General features: G+C 45.7%; 1 pseudogene; it reads right to left on the bottom strand.

Annotated features, from left to right (window-relative positions):
- Positions 1-15,522: 15,522 nt before the first annotated feature.
- LOC144480122 (histone H2B type 1-L-like) lies at positions 15,523-19,051 on the bottom strand (annotated as a pseudogene).
- Positions 19,052-19,749: the final 698 nt, after the last annotated feature.

The raw sequence follows: 19,749 nt of genomic DNA, 5'->3' as shown, positions 1-19,749 counted from the left end.
ATCCCTTAATTGCTACTCAGAACCTTCCACTGAGCAAAGCACTGCAGGTGTTTAAGGTGGCAGTTGGGGCAGTGTCAACTTTGATGCTCCCGGCAATGCTCCGAAGGGCTGCTGGCTCAGCACCAACAATACCCCATATCCAATAATTCCTGGATTCTACTTCTGCTTTCACCTATTATTTAGGTCAGGTCGAGTGACAGGTCCGTTTCCCGTTGAAATTAACAAGCCACGATGGAAAGGACAGGAATCTGTATTTTTCTGAAATGTGCAATTGCCGGGAATGCGGTTCCAGCAGCAACAATACATGCCTGGTCCAATACGCAGAGGCTGTCCGCCTTGAGTGAAGTGTCATCAATCACAGCTGCGCCTTTAACCGCCCTCCGCTCTCGCGCTGCTGCCGTTACAATTCAAACCAGCCCCTCCCCACGTGCTTGCCGCTCCTCCAATCACGGCTGTGTTTTTTTCCCGCTCTTTGTTGACGGTTAGCTTTGGAGTTTGGCCTGCCAGTGCCCTCAGTTTCAATCAATTAAATCGCAAATATCCCATCGTCAAAGAACTGAGAAAAGAAAGAAAAGTCACTGGGGATAGGTTTATTTATTAGTCACAAGTCGGCTTACATTAACACTGCAATGAAGTTACTGTGAAAATCCTCTAGTCGCCACACTCTGGCACCTGTTCGGGTACACTGAGGGAGAATTTAGCACGGTCAATGCCTAACCAGCACGTCTTTCAGGCTGTGAGAGGAAACCGGAGCACCCGGAGGAAACCCACGCAGACACGGGGAGAACGTGCAACTCCACACAGACAGTGACCCAAGCCAGGAATTCAACTTGGGTCTCTCGAGCTGTGAGGTAGCAGTGCTAACCACTTTGCCACCATGCTGCACTTAGAATCCAGAATAGGAAGACAGCAAACAGGACCACTTACCCTCTTATCATCTGGGACCAAAACCAGGTCAAACCCACATCCAGAGACCAAATACAGGGTGAATTTACACTGTGAGACAACAAAGTGGGAATCAGAGTGGGACAATGGTCATAATAGAGGAAAGTCATTCATGAAGGTGGTTGGGTCAAGGACGCTACAATGAGGAGCTGCTGCAGAGAATGTCCTAGGATTGAGATGATTGACTTCCAATAGCTGCAGCGATTTCCCTTTGTGTTTGGAATGACTCCAACCAGCGGAGAGTTTTCCCTCTGATTCCCATTGACTTCAGATTTGTTCGGGATCCCTGGTGCCACACGTGGTCAAATACTACCTTGATGTGACCTCTGTCATTCAGCCCTAATGTCCATGTTTGGAACAATGTTGTAATGAGGACTGGAGCCAAGTATTCCTGGTGAAATCCAAACTGAGCGTCGGTGAGCAGATTATTAGTGAGTACGTACCACTTAATAGCAGTGCCTTTGCTGATGATTGAAAGTAAAATGATGGAGCAGTAAATGGCTGGATTAAACTTTTCATGCTTTCTATAAGCAGAATGTAACTGGATAATAGAAACATAGAAAAACTACAGCACAAAACAGGCCCTTCGGCCCCACAAGTTGTGCCGAACATATCCCTACCTTTTAGGCCTACCTATAACCCTCCATCCTATTCAGCCCCATGTACTCATCCAGGAGTCTCTTAAAAGACCCTATTGAGTTTGCCTCCACCACCACTGACGGCAGCCGATCCTCCACCTTGTCAGATAGATACCTGTGTTGTAGCTGTACTGGAATTGCTTGGTTAGGAATGTGCCTAGTTCTACAGCACAAGTCTTCAGGACTCCAATAACTTGTATTTTATACAGTGCCTTGAACATAATTGGGACGGCATGGTGGCACAGTGGTTAGCACTGCTGCCTCACAGCGTCAGGGACCCGGGTTCGATTCCCGGCTTAGGTCACTGTCTGTGTGGAGTCTGCACGTTCTCCCCTTGTCTGCATAGGTTTCCTCCGGGTACTCCGGTTTCCTCCCACAGTCCAAAGATGTGTGGGTTAGGTGAATTGGCGATGCTAAATTGCCCCTTAGTGTCAGGGGGACTAGCAGGATAAATACATAGGGTTATGGGGATTGGGCCTAGGTGGGATTGTGGTCGGTGCAGACCACATGGCCTCCTTCTGCACTGTAAGATTCTATGATAATAAAACATCCCAACGTGCTTCACAAGTGCATTACAAAATAAAGTTTGCCAAGCTATGGAATGAGATATTAGGTCAAATGACCAAAATTTAGTCAGAGTTTGGAAGAAAGTGAAGTAGTGAGGTGGAAAGGCTAGGGAATAATTGCAAAGCTTTACACCTAGGCAGCTGAAGGGGACGGGGGCGTCACTAATGGTGAAACAATTAAAATGGGAATTGCACAAGAATTAGGAGTGCAGATATCTTGGGAAGGAGATCCAGGATTTTGACCTAGTAATAGTAATGGAACAGCGACATAATTCTAAGTCAGGATGGCGCATGGCTTCGAGGGGCACTTGCAGGTGGTGGTGTTCCCATGCCTCTGCTTCCCTTGTCCTTCTAGGTGATATAGGTAGCAGGTTTGGAGGGGCTGTCAAAGGGGTCTTGACAAGTTGCTGCAGTGCATCTTGTAAATGAGGCTTATCCAACCTTTTCACGTGAGGGGCTCAATTTCAATTTTTTTTTCTCATTCTGGTTGTGTAGTGACAATATCACTGGACCAGTAATCCAGAGGCCCTGCCTTAATGATCTGGGGACATGGGTTCAAATCCCACCACTGCAACTGGTGGAATTTAAACATAATTAATAAATCTGAGAAAAAAAGCTAGTTTCAATAATGGTGACCATGACATCTACCATAACTTGTTGTAAAAATCCATCTGTTTCATTAATGTCCTCTGGAGAAGGAAATCTGCTGTCCTTACCTGATCTGTCCTACATGTGACTTCAGAACAACAGCAATGTGATTGACTCATAATTGCCCTGAAATGACCTAGCATGCCACTTAGCTTCAAGGGCAATTAAGGATGGGCAATAAATGCTAGCCTTTCCAGTGACACTCTGCATACAGGAGCACGGATGTATTGCCACAATTATACAGGGCCTTGGTGAGGCCACACCCGGAAATTTCTCTGGGATTCTCCCAAAAGAAAAGTAAGTGCCCAATGTGCGGGAAAACGGGAGATTACCTGACTGAATCTCTGACACTCATCACAGTGCATCACAGAGTGCCTCAGGGGAATTCATGCCAGTAAGTGGAGGCGGGGCCTCATCCCGTTGGAGAGGCCAGAATCAGTGCACTGGTCTGTCAGTGCAGAGATCGGCACATGCACACTGGCCCCCCCATTGCTTGCCTCCCGATTGCTGGCCTCCTGACCACCAACTCCCCCTCCCGATTGTCGGCCTTCCCAACACCCCCTCAACACCCCTGACCAGCTCCGATCTCCCCCCCCCCCTCAGTCAGCCTCGACTCCCCTCACCCCCCACCCTGGCCAGCCCCGTACCTGCCCCCCCGCCCCCGATGGCCAGCCCCAATCGCCCCCTCAGTCCCTCCCCCACTAATCCCTTTGCAGAGTGGCAGCAGGTTCCCCCCCCCACCACTGATCACCCCCCACATCTCCCGCCCCCCCCCCCCCCCCGCCCCACCAGTATGCTCTGCCCCTCTGGTCCCATCCGCTTGGCACTGCCTGGTGGGTAGTGCCAGGTTGGCACTGCCCAAAGGGCACCACCACCCCCCCCCCCCCCCCCCCCCCCGGCCACCTCCCAAGATGGGTCTCAATGTCCTCTGTCACCACCAGTGGGGTGAGCACGCCTGTGCCCCACTAGCAGGCCCAGAAACTACCAATTTCTGGCATGGGGCTGATTACGTGAAAAAAAAGGGCCTGGGAGACTCGCAGTCGGCCGGGTGCCGGTCACACGTCCTGCTACTCGAGCAGCACAGCGGGCTGGGAGAATTCCGGCCAGTGTGTGCAGTTTTGGCCTCCTTTTTGAGAAAGGATGTTCTTGCTCTGGATGGAGTGCAGAGAAGGGTTACCAGACTGATTCCTGGGATGGCAGGACTGACGTATGAGGAGAGATTGAGTTAATTAGGATTGAATTCGCTGGAGTTCAGAAGAATGATGGAGGATCTCATAAAACCTATTAAATTCTAACAAGACTAGACAGGGTAGATGCAAGAAGGATGTTCCAATGGTGGGGGTGTCCAGAACCAGCGATTACAGTCTGAGGCTACAGGGTGGATCGTTTAGGACAGAAATGAGGAGAACTTTCTTCACCCAGCGAGTGGTCAGCATCACTAGAAAAAAGAACAAAGAACAGTACAGCACAGGATCAGGCCCTTCAACCCTCCAAACCTGCGCCGATCATGATGTCTGTCTAAACTAAAACCGTATGCACTTACAGAGTCCATATCCTTCCATTCCCATCCTATTCATGTATTCATCTAAATGCCCCTTAAGCTATCATACCTGCTCCCACCACCTCCCCGGGCAGCGCAGTCCAGACATTCACCACCCTCTGTGTAAAAAACTCGTCTCGCACATTTCCTCTAAACTTTTCCCCACGCACCTTAAACCTATGTCCCCTAGTACTTAACTTTTCTACCCTAGGAAAGAGCATCTTACTATCCACTCTGTCCATGTCACTCATAATCTTGTACACTTCTATCAGGTCGCCCCTCAACCTCTGTCCTTCTAGTGAGAACAAACCAAGTTTCTCCAACCTCTCCTCATAGCTAATACTCTCCAAACCAGGCAGCATCCTGGTAAACCTCTTCTGTACCCTCTCCAAAGCATCCACATCCTTCTGGTAGTGTGGCGACCAGAATTGAACACACTATATTCCAAATGAGGTGTAAAAACTTGCTTGGGATGATCCAGGGAGCAATCAGCACTATCAGGAAGCAGAGTATGATTTAATTTCAAGTTCTCAGCCAGCTGTGTGTCCATTTGTTTGCAGACTTTATTTCATTATTGTTTTAAATATATACTTGTGATCAATTAAGTTATCAAACAACAAAGAGAGAGAGACACATTTTCAGGTGAGGCTATGGAATGGCTGCTGTGTGGTGAAAAATTGCTCAGAGTGAACCATAGTTAAACAACTACACTTCAAAAAAACATGCAACGGCTGTGATGGTACCAATTTATGTTTCCACACTTTGCTCTGTCAGGGAATCTAGCTGACCCTTGGCAGGGGAATGAGCAGGTGGGCGTTGTTGCTATAACTGCTTTTCCTCATGGCATCCAAGGTCTACTTAGATACCTTGACCCCTGTGCTCCTTTAGGGGGCCGGCACCTATGCAGGTGGATTTGAAAGAGAGAGGGCATGGTCATTTATGCAATGAAATTTGAAGTTCTCATAATCTATGCCTTGTGAATAGGGAACAATAAGGTATCCTTCAAACTTAAAAATAACCCTATTGACAAGGTAGTTACCATCCCAGATGAGGTTGTATGACTCTCTGCACATTTCTTTATGAATCTTCAAAGCCACCGGTGCAACAGGTGAATTGGCTGTTGAGGATCAGTACAATAAATCCCTGATCTGAGTCCCAATGGTCTAACAGCAGAACAAATACAAAATAATAACCTTTTACAGTGACAGAAGGACTGCTGTCACAGTTTTATTTCTGGTTGGATTGCAATCTCCTCAATATCTAATAACAGTTGTCAGGAAACAGAGGTAGTTTTAAGTAATCTATATTTGTATTGTTGGATATTAAAAATAAGGTATAGATTGAAGTGAGTTTAATTTGGTGATTCTGTGTAAAAAAAAGGTTAAAACATTAGTTGGATGTTAAACAAAGGTGTTTATTTGCATGTGTGGGGGTTTCGGTTTAATTTCAACCTGTGTCTCCTTTGTGATTTGAGAGTTTACAATGTGAAAAGTAAGCAAGAGCTCAAACAAAAACTGAGCTGTTACCTAAGAGATTGTATGGAAGCTTGAATGCATGTGGCAATTCAAGGCAGAAGAATACTGAAAGGAGATTGGAAATCCTGGAAGTGGATCCTTGTTGAAAACAGCTTACGGAAACAAGAAGGTTAAGTAATTTTTAAAAATATATCCACACATTTAATAAGATATGAAAAACAAACAAAAAGTGGAAGTAAAACCAAAGTAAAAAGTGGAAGAAGATTTTAAGACATGTCTTTTTGAGAGCGGAGTTTGGGAAACACTTGTGTGAAAGCCAGTATCAGTGAGGCCGGTTGGTTCGCAGTGTAATAATCATCTGGAGGGATTCAAGGGAAAATCCACTAAAGTTTGTGTGAGGAACATCTGCCACTTAGTTTCACAGTGGGGTGTGTCTGACCACAGTTGGCCCATTTGTTTACAGGGACTGTGTATTTACTATGAACCTTATAGTGTTAGCGTATCTTGTGACCCGTGTATCCTTAAAATCTGAGTGCATTTTTGAAGATAAGTGGAGTGAAGGAGTATTGTATTTCAGTTAAACTTTTCATATTTAATAAATGTATTTTTGTTGTTAAAAATTAATTGGCATGTGAGATAAAGATACTGGTACTATATATAGTCTGTGATATGTTTTACAACGTGTGCCCTTTGAGGAGGCAATAACAATCACATATCCTACAAAATATTGGCCTCTTGTGTTACCTCAAAGAGACTAACAACAGGCACTTTGTCTGGAGTCACTGCGAGTTATTGATCATTCCAATGCCATAGAGTCATACATGACTCTGTTCATCCACGTTTTCTAAAAAAAGTAAAAGTTACGGTCTTTTGAGCCAGGTTCCATTCTGGAACCTTCCCATCCAGTAGTAAGATCAACTGGGATCATAACACAGCCTAGTGAACCTTCTCTGAACTTCTTCCAATGTAAGTGTAGCCTCCTTAAGTAAGGAGACCAAAACTATCCACAGTTATCAGATGTGGTCTCAACAATGCCTGTTCAGTACTGAGAGAACATTGCATTGTTCAAATGTCAATACTGAAGGGAGCAGTGCACTGTCAGAATGGCAATACTGAGAGAGCACTGGACTGTTGCAACATAGGTACTGAGGGAGCACTCCATTGGAAGGCAATAATTGAGAGAATGCTGCAGCATATTACAGGACTGAACTGCAGCATATTACAGGACTGAACTGCAGTGAATTACAGGACTGACCTGCAGTGTATTACAGGACTGAACTGCAGCATATTACAGGACTGAACTGCAGTGAATTACAGGACTGACCTGCAGTGTATTACAGGACTGAACTGCAGTGTATTACAGGATTGGACTGCAGCTTTTTACAGGACTATGGACTGCAGCTTTTTACAGGACTATAGATTGCAATGTGATACATGACTATGGACTACAAAGGACAAAGAACAGTACAGTGCAGGAACAGGCCCTTCGGCCCACCAAGCCTGCGCTGATCACATTGTCCTACCTAGACCAATTGCCTGTATCCCTCTATACCCCGCCTGTTCATGTGCCTATTCAGATAAGTCCTAAATGTTGCTAATGTATCTGCCTTTATCACCTCACTTGGCAGTGCATTCCAGGCCCCCACCACCCTCTGTGTAAAAAAACCTTTTCTGTACTCCCTCCAAAGCCTCCACATTCTTCTGGTAGTGTGGTGACCAGAATTGGACACAATATTTCAAATGTGGCCCAACCAACGTTTTATATAACTGTAACATAATTTGCCAACTTTTATACTCGATGCCCCGTCCGATGAAGGCAAGCATGCCATATGCTTTCTTTACCACCTTTTCCACCTGTGCTGCCACTTTTAAGGATCTGTGGACCTGTACTCCCAGATCTCTCTATGTGTCTACGCTCCTGATGGTTCTGCCATTTATTTTATAGCTCCCACCGGAATTGGATTTATCAAAATGCATCATCTCGCATTTGTCCAGATTAAATTCCATCTGCCATTTCTCTGCCCGGTTTTCCAGTCTCTATATCCAGCTGCATTCTCTGACAATCTTCATCACTATCCGCAACTCCGCCAATCTTAGGATCATCCGCAAATTTGCTAATCCAACCAGCTACGTTTTTTCCAGTCATTTATATATTGCAAACAGCAGAGGCCCCAGCACTGATCTCTGCGGAGCACCACTAGTTACATACCTCCATAATACAGTCCTGTATTACAGGACTGAACTGCAGTGCATTACAGGACTGAACTGCACTGTATTAAAGGACTGTGAACTGCAGAGTACTACAGGACTTTGAACTGCAGTACATTACAGGACTATGAACTAAAATGTATTACAGGACTATGGACTACAACTTTTTGCTTGACTATGAACTGCAGTGTACTACAGGACTAGACTGCAGTGTGTTACAGAACTATGGACTACAGTGCATTACAGAACTATGAACTGCAGTCTACTACAGAACTGTGAACTGCAGTGTATTACAAGACTGAACTGCAGTGTATTACAAGATTGTGTACTGCAATGTAATACAGGTCTATATACTGCAGTGTGTTACAGGATTATGGACTACAGTGTACTGCAGGACTATGAACTGCAGTGTATTACAGGACCACAAACTGCAGCCTTTACAGGACAATGAACAGCAATGTATTATGGGACTATGGCCAGCAGTGTATTGCAGGATGATAGATTGCAGTGTGTTACAGGACTGTGGACTACAGTGCAGGATTGGAAATTGCAGCTTTTTATATGACTATGGACTGCATGGTATAATTTGACAATGGAGTACAAAGTATTAAAGGACAATACAATTGAATCATTTAACAGTGAAACAGAAGCAGAAATAACTCATCAACACAAATGTTGCCAAATGCTGTGTTTCACAATGAAGCGAATTCCAGCCTGTGCTGTTTGTAATGGTTAGACAGAAGGATTTTGGAAAGTTGCTGTGCCATTTGAGCCTTACTTCAAACCATACGATCTGAAGTGCATCATTTGGATTTTACCCTTGTTATGGGTATGAGCAGGGTCAATTACAAAACAGAAAGCCACCATAGGTTCAGCAAGCAAAGACTGAGAAATTACAGCTCCATAGCAAGCTGTGCTGGATCTCCAACTCTCATTCTGTGTCTCTACCCTCTACTCTTACCTTGTACATTCCTTTTAACAAATTGATATTTAGTTTCCTTTCAAATTATCTCTCAATTGTGGCAATATGTTTGAGATATTATAAGCACCCAAATCTGGACCAATGCTGCATCAAAGATGTTTCCACATGTTGCTCCATGGAACAACTGCACTGTTTGATTTTTTGCAGTGATACTGTTCCATGTTTCAGACTCTGCTGAGTTGGGGGTAGTGTGTTAAAGTGGATTGGGGACTGGCTATCTGACAGGAAGCAAAGAGTCGGAATAAATGGGTGTTTTTCCGGTTGGAGGAAGGTAACTAGTGGCGTGCCGCAGGGATCGGTACTCGGGCCGCAACTGTTTACCATTTATATAGATGATCTGGAGGAGGGGACGGAGTGTAGGGTAACGAAGTTTGCAGACGACACAAAGATAAGTGGAAAAGTGAATCGTGTGGAGGACGGAGAAGATCTGCAGAGAGATTTGGACAGGCTGAGTGAGTGGGCGAGGATATGGCAAATGGAGTATAACGTTGAGAAATGCGAGGTTATACACTTTGGAGGAAATAATAACAAATGGGATTACTATCTCAATGGAAACAAATTAAAACATGCTACCGTGCAAAGGGACCTGGGGGTCCTTGTGCATGAGACGCAAAAGCCCAGTCTGCAGGTACAACAGGTGATCAAGAAGGCAAATGGGATGTTGGCCTATATTGCGAAGGGGATAGAATATAAAAGCAGGGATGTCTTGATGCACCTGTACAGGGCATTGGTGAGGCCGCAGCTGGAATACTGTGTGCAGTATTGGTCCCCTTATATGAGGAAGGATATATTGGCATTGGAGGGAGTGCAGAGAAGGTTCACCAGGTTGATACCGGAGATGAGGGGTTTGGATTATGAGGAGAGGCTGAGGAGATTGGGTTTGTACTCGTTGGAGTTTAGAAGGATGAGGGGGGATCTTATGGAGACTTATAAGATAATGCGGGGGCTGGATAGGGTGGAGGCGGAGAGATTCTTTCCACTTAGTAAGGAAGTTAAAACTAGAGGACACAGCCTCAAAATAAAGGGGGGTCGGTTTAAGACAGAGTTGAGGAGGAACTTCTTCGCCCAGAGGGTAGTGAATCTCTGGAATTCTCTGCCCACTGAGGTGGTGGAGGCTACCTCGCTGAATATGTTTAAAGCGCGGATGGATGGATTCCTGATCGGTAAGGGAATTAAGGGTTATGGGGATCAGGCGGGTAAGTGGTACTGATCCACGTCAGATCAGCCATGATCTTATTGAATGGCGGGGCAGGCTCGAGGGGCTAGATGGCCTACTCCTGCTCCTATTTCTTATGTTCTTATGTTCTTATGTTCTTATGCTGCTGACTCATTCCATGGGCAGAACTGTGAGTTTAATTAGCTAAATATTGCAGGTAATAAGGTACTTTATATTTTGATATTTAAGTGAAGAAACTATCAGCTCAGAGTTCACAATGGGACGACTGTATTCCTGAAAGAACTACATCACCGTTGAAGAAACCATGGCAACCACTGATGGCTGCTCAACAACAACCATTTTTACAAGGTAAATTAACAAATGGAATGCAGGAGTGGAGCGGCTTCTACAGCCTCTGGATGATAATCGAAGTAATGAGACATCTTCAGAGAAACTATGAAAGTTCAGAGAACCACAAGTGTTGCTAATGTGAGAGAAAGATGAAGGTGGTTCTCTGACTATCCACTCTGTCCATACCTCTCATAATCTTGTAGACTTCTATCAGGTCACCCCTCAACCTCCGTCATTCCAGTGAGAACAAACCAAGTTTCTCCAACCTCTCCTCATAGCTAATGCCCTCCATACCAGGCAACATCCTGGTAAATCTTTTCTGTACCGTATCCAAAGCCTCCACATCCTTCTGGTAGTGTGGCGACCAGAATTGAACACTAAGGGCCCTATTTTACCATTTCGATTCTAAGAGCTGGGTGAACTTGAAACTGGGAGTGTTTCAGGTCCGACTTTTAGACCTGTTCTGAGGCCCCCCCATAGGCACTCTGCCTGAAAAAGTATCAGCAATTCTGAATCGCGCTGCACAAGCCTGTGGGCGGGGCTTATCGCACCTGGAACACTGCAGCTCTGAGCGGTGCCTCCAACTGCGCATGTGCAGAAAAGAAAATGATAGAATGCTGTTCCCTGCCACATCCCTCCCGGGCCAGATAATGCATCCCACTGGCCCCAACATACATTACCCCACCCCCACAACATTATTGACCCCCTTATCCCCCCACCACCCAGACCAATTGTGCCCCCCCCCCCCCCCCCCCACCAATCTCAGGCAGAGTGGCAGCGGATCTCCCTTCCCTTCCACTGATCTCAGGCAGAGTGACAGCAAACCCCCCTTCCTCCCCACCGATCTCAAGCAGAGAGCCAGCGGACACTCTGCACTTACCTCCTCACTAACTGGAGCGCCCGAATCGGACTTATATTGAGCATGTCTGTTTCATGCCGGTTCTGGATGGGTGAATGCGGTGGTAAAGGGGGAAGTGCCAGTAAGTTTGGGTGTGCAACCCATTAAGTCAATTTAAATGCATGCAAATGGGCCCATTATGGGCGCGGTTCCGATTGCGGCCGTTTTTGGGTCTTGATAAAGGGGGAACTGGCGCGGAGGCGGGTGCGGATCGCACTACTCGCCTCACGCCCAATTTTACCAAGTTTTCGCGCCTGAAAACAGGCGCAGCACAATGGTAAAATCGGGCCCTACATTCCAAGTGTGGCCTAACTAAGGTTCTATAAAGCTGCAACATGACTTGCCAATTTTTAAACTCAGTGCCCTGGCTGATGAAGGCAAGCATGCCGTATGCCTTCTTGACTACCTTCTCCACCTGCGTTGCCACTTTCACTGACCTGTGTACCTGTACACCCAGATCCCTCTGCCTATCAATACTCTTGAGGGTTCTGCAATTTACTGTATATTTCCCATCTGTATTAGACCTTCTAAAATGCATTACCTCACATTTGTCCGGATTAAACTCCCTCTGCCGTCTCTCTGCCCAAGTCTCCAACCGATCTATATCCTGCGTATCCTTTGTTGGTCCTCATCGCTTTCTGCAATTCCACCAACCTTTGTGTCGTCCGCAAACTTACTAATCAATCCAGTTACATTATCCTCAAAATCATTTATATATATTACAAACAGCAAAGGTGCCAACTCTGATCCCTGAGGAACGCCACTTGTCACAGCCCTCCATTCAGAAACGCACCCTTCCACTGCTACCCTCTGTCTTCTATGACCGAGCCAGTTCTGTATCCACCTTGCCAGCTCACCTCTGATCCCATGCGACTTCACCTTCTGTACCAGTCTGCCATGAGGGATCTTGTCAAAGGCCTTACTGAAGTCCATGTAGACAACATCCACTGCCCTACCTTCATCAATCACCTTCATCACGTCCTCGAAAAACTCGATCAACCTTCCCTTCACAAAGCCATGTTGCCTCTTGCTAATATGTCCACTTATTTCCAAGTGGGAGTAAATCCTGTCTCGAAGAATCCTCTCCAATAATTTCCCTACCACTGACGTAAGGCTCACCGGCCTGTAATTACCTGGATTATCCTTGCTACCTTTCTTAAACAAAGGAACAACATTGGCTATTCTCTAATCCTCTGGCACCTCCCCTGTAGCCAGTGAGGATACAAAGATTTCTCTCGAGGCCCCAGCAATTTCCTCCCTTACCTCTCTCAGTATGCTGGGGTATATCCCATCAGGTCCTGGGACCTTGTCTACCTTAATGTTTTTCAAGAACCCCAATATCTCCTCCTTTTTGATCTCAACATGACTCAAACTATCTACACACCCTTCCCCAGACTCATCATCCACCAAGTCCTTCTCTTTGATGAATACTGACGCAAAGTATTCATTTAATACCTCGCCTATTTCCTCCGGCTCCACGATTCCCTCCCCTGTCCTTGAGTGGGCCAACACTCTCCCTGGCTACCCTCTTCCTCTTTATATAAGTATAAAAAGCCTTGGGATTTTACCTTAATCCTGCTGGCCAATTACTTTTAGTGACTCCTTTTGGCCCTCCTGACTCCTTGCTTAAGTTTATTTCTACTATCCTTGTATTCCACACTTGCTTTGTGTGTTCCTAGCTCCTAGCCTTGACAAATGCTTCCTTTTTCTTTTTGACCAGGCTCACAATATCTCTTTTTATCCAAGGTTCCCAAAACTTGCCATACTTATCCTTCGTCCTTACAGGAATATGCCAGTCCTGAATTTCTATCAATTTACAGTTGAAAGCCTCCCATATGTCAGATGTTGATTTGCCGTCAAACATCCGCCACCCCCAATCTACATTCTTCAGTGCTTGCCTAATATTGTTGTAATTAGCCTTCCCCCAATTTACACTTGAGGACTACACTTATCTTTATCCACCAGTACCTTAAAGCTTACTGAATTCTGGTTACTGTTCCCAAACTGCTCCCCTACTGAAACGTCGACCACCTGGCCGGGCTCGTTCCCCTTAAAGTTTATTTATTAGTCACAAGTAGACTTACATTAACACTGCAATGAAATTAGTGTGAAAATCCCCTCATCGCCACACTTGAATGCCTTTTCGGGTACACTGAGGGAGAATTTAGCATGGACCATGCACCTAACCTGCATGTCTTTTGGATTGTTGGAGGAAACTGGAGCACCCAGAGGAAACCCACTAAGACAAGGGGAGAATGTGCAGACTCCACACAGATAGTGACCCAAGCTGGGAATTGAACCCGGGTCCCTCCCGGCACTGAGAGGCAGCTATGCTAACCACTGTGCCACGGTGGCAGTACTGAGGGAATGCTGCACTATAGAGGATCAATACTGAGGGAGCACTGCACAGTTGGAGATTCAGCACTGAGGGAGTGCTGCACTGTCGGAGGGTCAGTACTGAGGGAGGGCTGCACTGTTGGCGTTTCAGAACTGAAGGAGTGCTGTACTGTTGAGGGGCTGTTTTTCAGATGAACGAGATCCCATCTGCCTTGTCATGTGAACATCAAAGATCCATGGCCCAAGAGCAACGGGATTCCCCTGATGTCCTGGACATTATTTATCCCTGAGCCAACACCTGAAACAGGTTGTCACATTGCTATTTGTGGCAGCTTGCTGTGGACAAATTGGTTACTGTGTTTGCTGCATTGTCACAATGACTGCACTTCAAAAGAAGTTCATTGGCTCAAGCCACTTTGAGATGTTCTGACATCATGAAACAGCGCTTAGTAAAAGTAACCAGCAATTTCATATTATTTTCACCTGTGCCATCTGTATGTATAGACATGTGTTTTCATAACAACACCAGTTCCTGTGGATTTGCTCAGGGGAAATGGATGCCTAGAAACACAGAGGTCCTTGACACTTGCAGTGCCCCATTGTTTTTAGAGTGGGCATCGTGTATTTGTTTCATATCTATTCCTCATCATTGTAGCAAGTAGATACATCAAAGCAGGACAAAGCTGTGCCACTTTTCAATAGTAAAGCATCACACCATGGTATAATTGCCCCCACATGGGACTGTCCTGAACTCCGGGATAGAAACATAGAAAATAGAAGCAGGCCCTTGGAGCCTGCTCCACCATTCATTTTGATCATGGCTGACCATCAAATTCAATATCCCGATCCCACTGTCCCCCCACATCCCTTGATCCCTTTAGCCCCAAGAACCATATCTAATTTCTTCTTGAAATCAGACACCATTTTGGCCTCAACTATCAAAACAAGGGATTGCCAGGTGAGTCAGAGTGGCAACTTGTTGCCTCCACATGAGGGGGTTGGAATTAGGCAGAGACTCTGGGGTTAATTAAGCACATCTAGTATCAGCTCATATTATTTTAAATCCCGCGGTGGGGGGGGGGGGGGGGGGGGGGGGTGGGTGGGTGGGTGGGTGGGGGGGGTGGGTGGGTGGGGGGGGGGGGGGGGTGGGTGGGTGGGTGGGTGGGGGGTGGGGGGGTGGGGGGGGTGGGTGGGGGGTGCTTAAAACCCCGAGCTGTATATCTGAGCTGCTGCTTCAAATTAAAAGCATGAACATGGTTAAAAGTTCCAATTACTTTCATCACAAAGACCCCTGGTATGACTCAGTAGCATTAATAAATTTACTTTTTCCCTTTAGTCTTTTGTTTCCTGTTTTCTCTCTTTCTTTCTCTCTTCCCATTCCAATATTTCACCCATCCACTCTTCACTCACTTGTCAATGTTGTTTGGTCTTTGCTCATCCTGTGGATGGTATCAACGCAGCGTTTCGTCAGGTTTGTATTAGAGAACCATTAATGTCAGCAATCTGATCTGTGCAGCTGCCTGCTGTCAGGGTGCACTCTGTGGTATTAACGACTGTTCAGTTTGGAACTACTGATAATTAAACTTTCTACAAATTACAATGTGAAACCCGAAGGTTATCAGATTCTGGCCATTCCCAACAAATTCACATGTTTATAATCATAAATATATATATTTGTGGACTGTATTCGAAGACAGTGTTATAAGCTGTAAAATGTACATGAATTGGCAGCTTCCAGCTTCCAAAGGGTTAAATCCTGTTTCTGGGTATTTCTCATTTCAGCCACCAGATGGAGTTTGAGGTTTCTCCGAATGGTCATCTGCTTTCTGCTCGGCCCTATTGCCCATTGAGCTTTCATATGGTGCCTTGTGAACATCCTTGAAACATAATGCAGAACCTTACACTTAGAATGTTATGGCAGCAAACACAATCACCATTTTGCACACAAACGTTTTTTTAAGAAGCCGATTCCATCCAAAATTAGACCACAGAAAATGTTGACATGAAACTGGGGTGCTGATGTAACTTTAGATGTCACCACCCAACCAGAATATCTGACCCTGCATTCCCATTGGTATCACTGCTTCTCACTCCCTTCTCCACCCACACATTCACCTCTGGTTTCCTGGGCTAAAATAGCTAAAGTGTGCTCAGTCCAAGAAAGCAATGGTAACTGCAGTTAGTGGCTTCCTCTCCATCCACTTTGTCTTCAGTCACAAACCGTTCTCCTGGAAGACCTTCAGAAGGTCTTAGTTTAAGATATTTGTGTCACACAGTGAGGGAATTGTCAGTCAATGCAGGATGTGTGAATGATGGAGGGATGGGAGACAGTTAGGACGAGTGAGTGATTGTTAGACCATGTGAGAATTGATTTTCAAAAACAGAAAAATGCTGGAAAATCTCAGCAGGTCTGACAGCATCTTTGGAGAGAGAGTATGTGAGTATACTCTCTTATATGAGAGCTTGTTTTGTCGCGAGAGATAGTGAAAGTTAGCTGACATACTTATAAAGCTCTGATTAGGCTACAATTAGAGAAATGCATGCAGCCCTAGTCACAAGATCATAAGAAATCAGAGCAGGATTTGGCCCATCAAGCCTGCTGCAATACAGTAGGATTGTTGCTGATCTGATTGTGGCTTTAAATACACTTTCCTCTTGCCTCTACCCCCCACCCACCCATAACCCTAATTCCTTTGCCAATCTAAAATATGGCTAACTTAGCCTAGAAAATCCTCATTTTTAAAATGTACTCCGTAGTTATAGATTCACCATTGAGAAGAAACATCCTCTCCACATCTACCCTGACAAGCCCCCTTAGACTCTTACATCAGTATTGCCCAAACTGCTGAACCTTTCTCATAAGACAACCTCTTTCACCCCAGAAATGAGCTTATCATAGAAACCCTACAGTGCAGAAGGAGGCCATTCGGCCCATCGAGTCTGCACCAACCACAATCCCACCCAGGCCCTACCCCCACATATTTTACCCGCTAATCCCTCTAACCTACGCATCCCAGGACTCTAAGGGGCAATTTTTTTTTTTAACCTGGCCAATCAACCTAACCCGCACATCTTTGGACTGTGGGAGGAAACCAGAGCACCCGGAGGAAACCCACGCAGACACGAGAAGAATGTGCAAACTCCACACAGACAGTGACCCGAGCCAGGAATCGAACCCGGGACCCTGGAGCTGTGAAGCAGCAGTGCTAACCACTGTGCTACCGTGCCGCCCCGCTAACCACTGTGCTACCGTGCCGCCTAGTGAACCTTCTTTGAACTGCTTCCAATGCAAGAATATTCCTCCTTAAATAAAGTGACCAAAACTGTACCCAGTACTCCAGATGTGTTCTCACCAATGCCCTGTAAAGTTAAGTTTATTTATTTGTCACAAGTAGGCTTACATTAACACTGTAATGAAGTTAGTGTGAAAATCCCCCAGTTGTCACACTCCGGTGCCTGTTTGGATACACCAAGGGAAAAGTTAGCATAGCCAATGCACCTAACCAGCACGCCTTTCAGACTGTGGGAGAAAACCGGAACAGCTGAGGAAACCCACGAGGAGAACGTGCAAACTCCACACAAACAGTGACCCAAGCCAGGAATTGAACCCGAATCCCTGGCACTGTGAGGTAGCAGTGCTAACCACTTGTTACCGTGCCGCCCATATTGTAGCAAGACTTCCTTACTTTTATACTCCATCCCCCTTGCAATAGACATCAACATTAATTTTGCCTCCCTAATTATTGGCTGTACTAACTTTTGTTACGAACCCCCGCTGATGTTACCTGTGAGAGTGTCTCAAAACCCCTAAGGATAACTTGAAACACTGATTCTTTGTGGTGTATATTTGTTTGGAATGTGGAATGTGGAAACAGTCCAGTCGTTAGTCATAAACTCTTACAGCATGCAAAAATGCCCTTTGGCCCATCGTGTCTGCGCTGGCCATCAAGCACCTTTCTATTCTAATCCCATTTTCCAGCACTTGGCCTTGTATGCTTTGGCATTTCAAGTGCTCATCTAAATACTTCTTAAATGTTATGAGGGTTCCCGCCTCTACCACCCTTTCATAGGAACATAGGAGTTAGGAGCAGAAGTAGACAATTCAGCTCTTCGAGCCTCTCTGCATTCAATTAGATCATGGTTGATCTCTTCCCAATCTCAAATCCAACTCCCTACCTGTTCCCTATGTCCCTTTAACCTGTTTTTAAAAAATCAAAAATATATCTACTTCTTGAAACCATTTAATGATTCAGACTCCATCGCGCAATGGGGCAGCGAGTTTCAAAAATTCACCACCCTCTCCGAGAAGTAGTTCCTCCTCATCCCAGTTTTAAATCTACCGTCTCTCAACCTATACCTGTGACCTCTTGTTCTAGATTGCCCCACAAGGGGAAACATTTGGTCCACATTTACCTTATCATAGAAACCCTACAGTGCAGAAGGAGGCCATTCAGGTTGGTCAAACCTGTGGCACTTCCTGCACACATGGTAATACAGAGGAACATCAACAAATTCTCACATACTGCAAGCGATGCAACACACAGGACTGAGTTCCCCGGCCATAACTTCAGTAAAAAGACTCTTATGTTAAATTTATGCCCAGGAGAAATTGAAGGTTTATTTTAGAAAGCTGGCACTCTTATCTTAATGTAGCTTTAAATTGGGGAGAAAAATAACTAACCCACTACCGAGTGTGTAGGTAGTGCTCTGCTCTGTCCCTTTGCCGGTCAGCTTCTGAAGCTGTAACTTATCTATATTCGTCAGTCGTTTATATATATATATAAATTGATTTTATATACTAGATCATTCCTTCTTTTCTCCGAATTCCCACTGTCTCTAAATTCCAATTAAGCCACTCTGTTCAGGTGTCACTCCGTTCCAGAACTGCTACGCTCAGGCCCTTTTGCTCTTTATACTTACAGTGTGGTCGACCTGGACAGAGTTGATGTACTTGGTGGCCACCTTGGTGCCCTCGGAGATGGCATGTTTGGCCAGCTCCCCCGGCAGCATGAGGTGGACGGCGCTTTGGATCTCCCAGGCCGAGATGGTGTGCCGCTTGTTGTAGTGGATGAGGTGCGAGGCCTCGGAAGCGATGCACTTGTAGACGTCCACCATGAAGGAGTTCATGACGCTCATGGCCTTGGATGAGATGCAGGTATGGACCTGGGTGAGCACCTGAAACACGTAGGTGGAGTAGCTCTGTTTGTGGGCTTTCCTCCGCTACTTGGGTGGCTTCTTGGTGACCTTGGTCAGTGACTGCTCGGACGCCTTGCGGGACGCGCCGCCCTTAGCCACAAGCTCAGGCATTCTGCTCCACTTCAACCGACTTGGGCGGGGGAACCGACTCATTGCATTTTATATTATTTACATGTTCCCAGTGATGACTACCCTACACCTGGTGATTAACAGCTATTCAAAAACAAATGCTTTGTGTAAACAATTAATAAAGCGTATTTATTAATGTAAAAGAAAAAACATATACGACAAGAAAGACGAATATGCACTGTGACATTTAAGTGCATTAATAACTAAGCACACCATTTTATCTAAAATTACCTCTGATTCCCAAATCCTAAGTTCCCTGAACTCAGATCCCTTTTCCCAGAGAACATACAATTTAGTTACTCAGTAAGTCAAATCCAGCTCACAGTTAGCACAACAACACACCTTAGATGACCAAGTCTGGGAAAGCACCTTTTCTTGTTTCAGCAAAGGCACGAAACTGCGGGGGTGATTCTCCTGACCTGCTGAGTGGACTGGGAGACTCAAGCTTCCCGCTGGGCACCATGACCTCCGCGCATCGCAGATTTCCAGTGCCGTCCGCTCCGCGCCAGAAATTGGTGTAGAACTGAATAAATTGTGGATATGGAGATTAGCATTTCATTAGCGGGTCCGGGGAGAGTCTTCCCCCTCCCCCCCCTTGCCTTTAGAAGTTACCATTTGTACAGACCCATTGACTTCTTGTAAACATGTTTCTGATGTGTCTTTTTTTCTAGACTTCTGCT

The sequence above is a fragment of the Mustelus asterias genome, chromosome 28, assembly GCF_964213995.1.
Source record: "Mustelus asterias chromosome 28, sMusAst1.hap1.1, whole genome shotgun sequence".
In the NCBI taxonomy this organism is placed as follows: domain Eukaryota; kingdom Metazoa; phylum Chordata; class Chondrichthyes; order Carcharhiniformes; family Triakidae; genus Mustelus; species Mustelus asterias.
The sequence above is the reverse complement of the archived record's forward strand: the minus strand, read 5'-3'. Positions and strand labels throughout refer to the sequence as shown.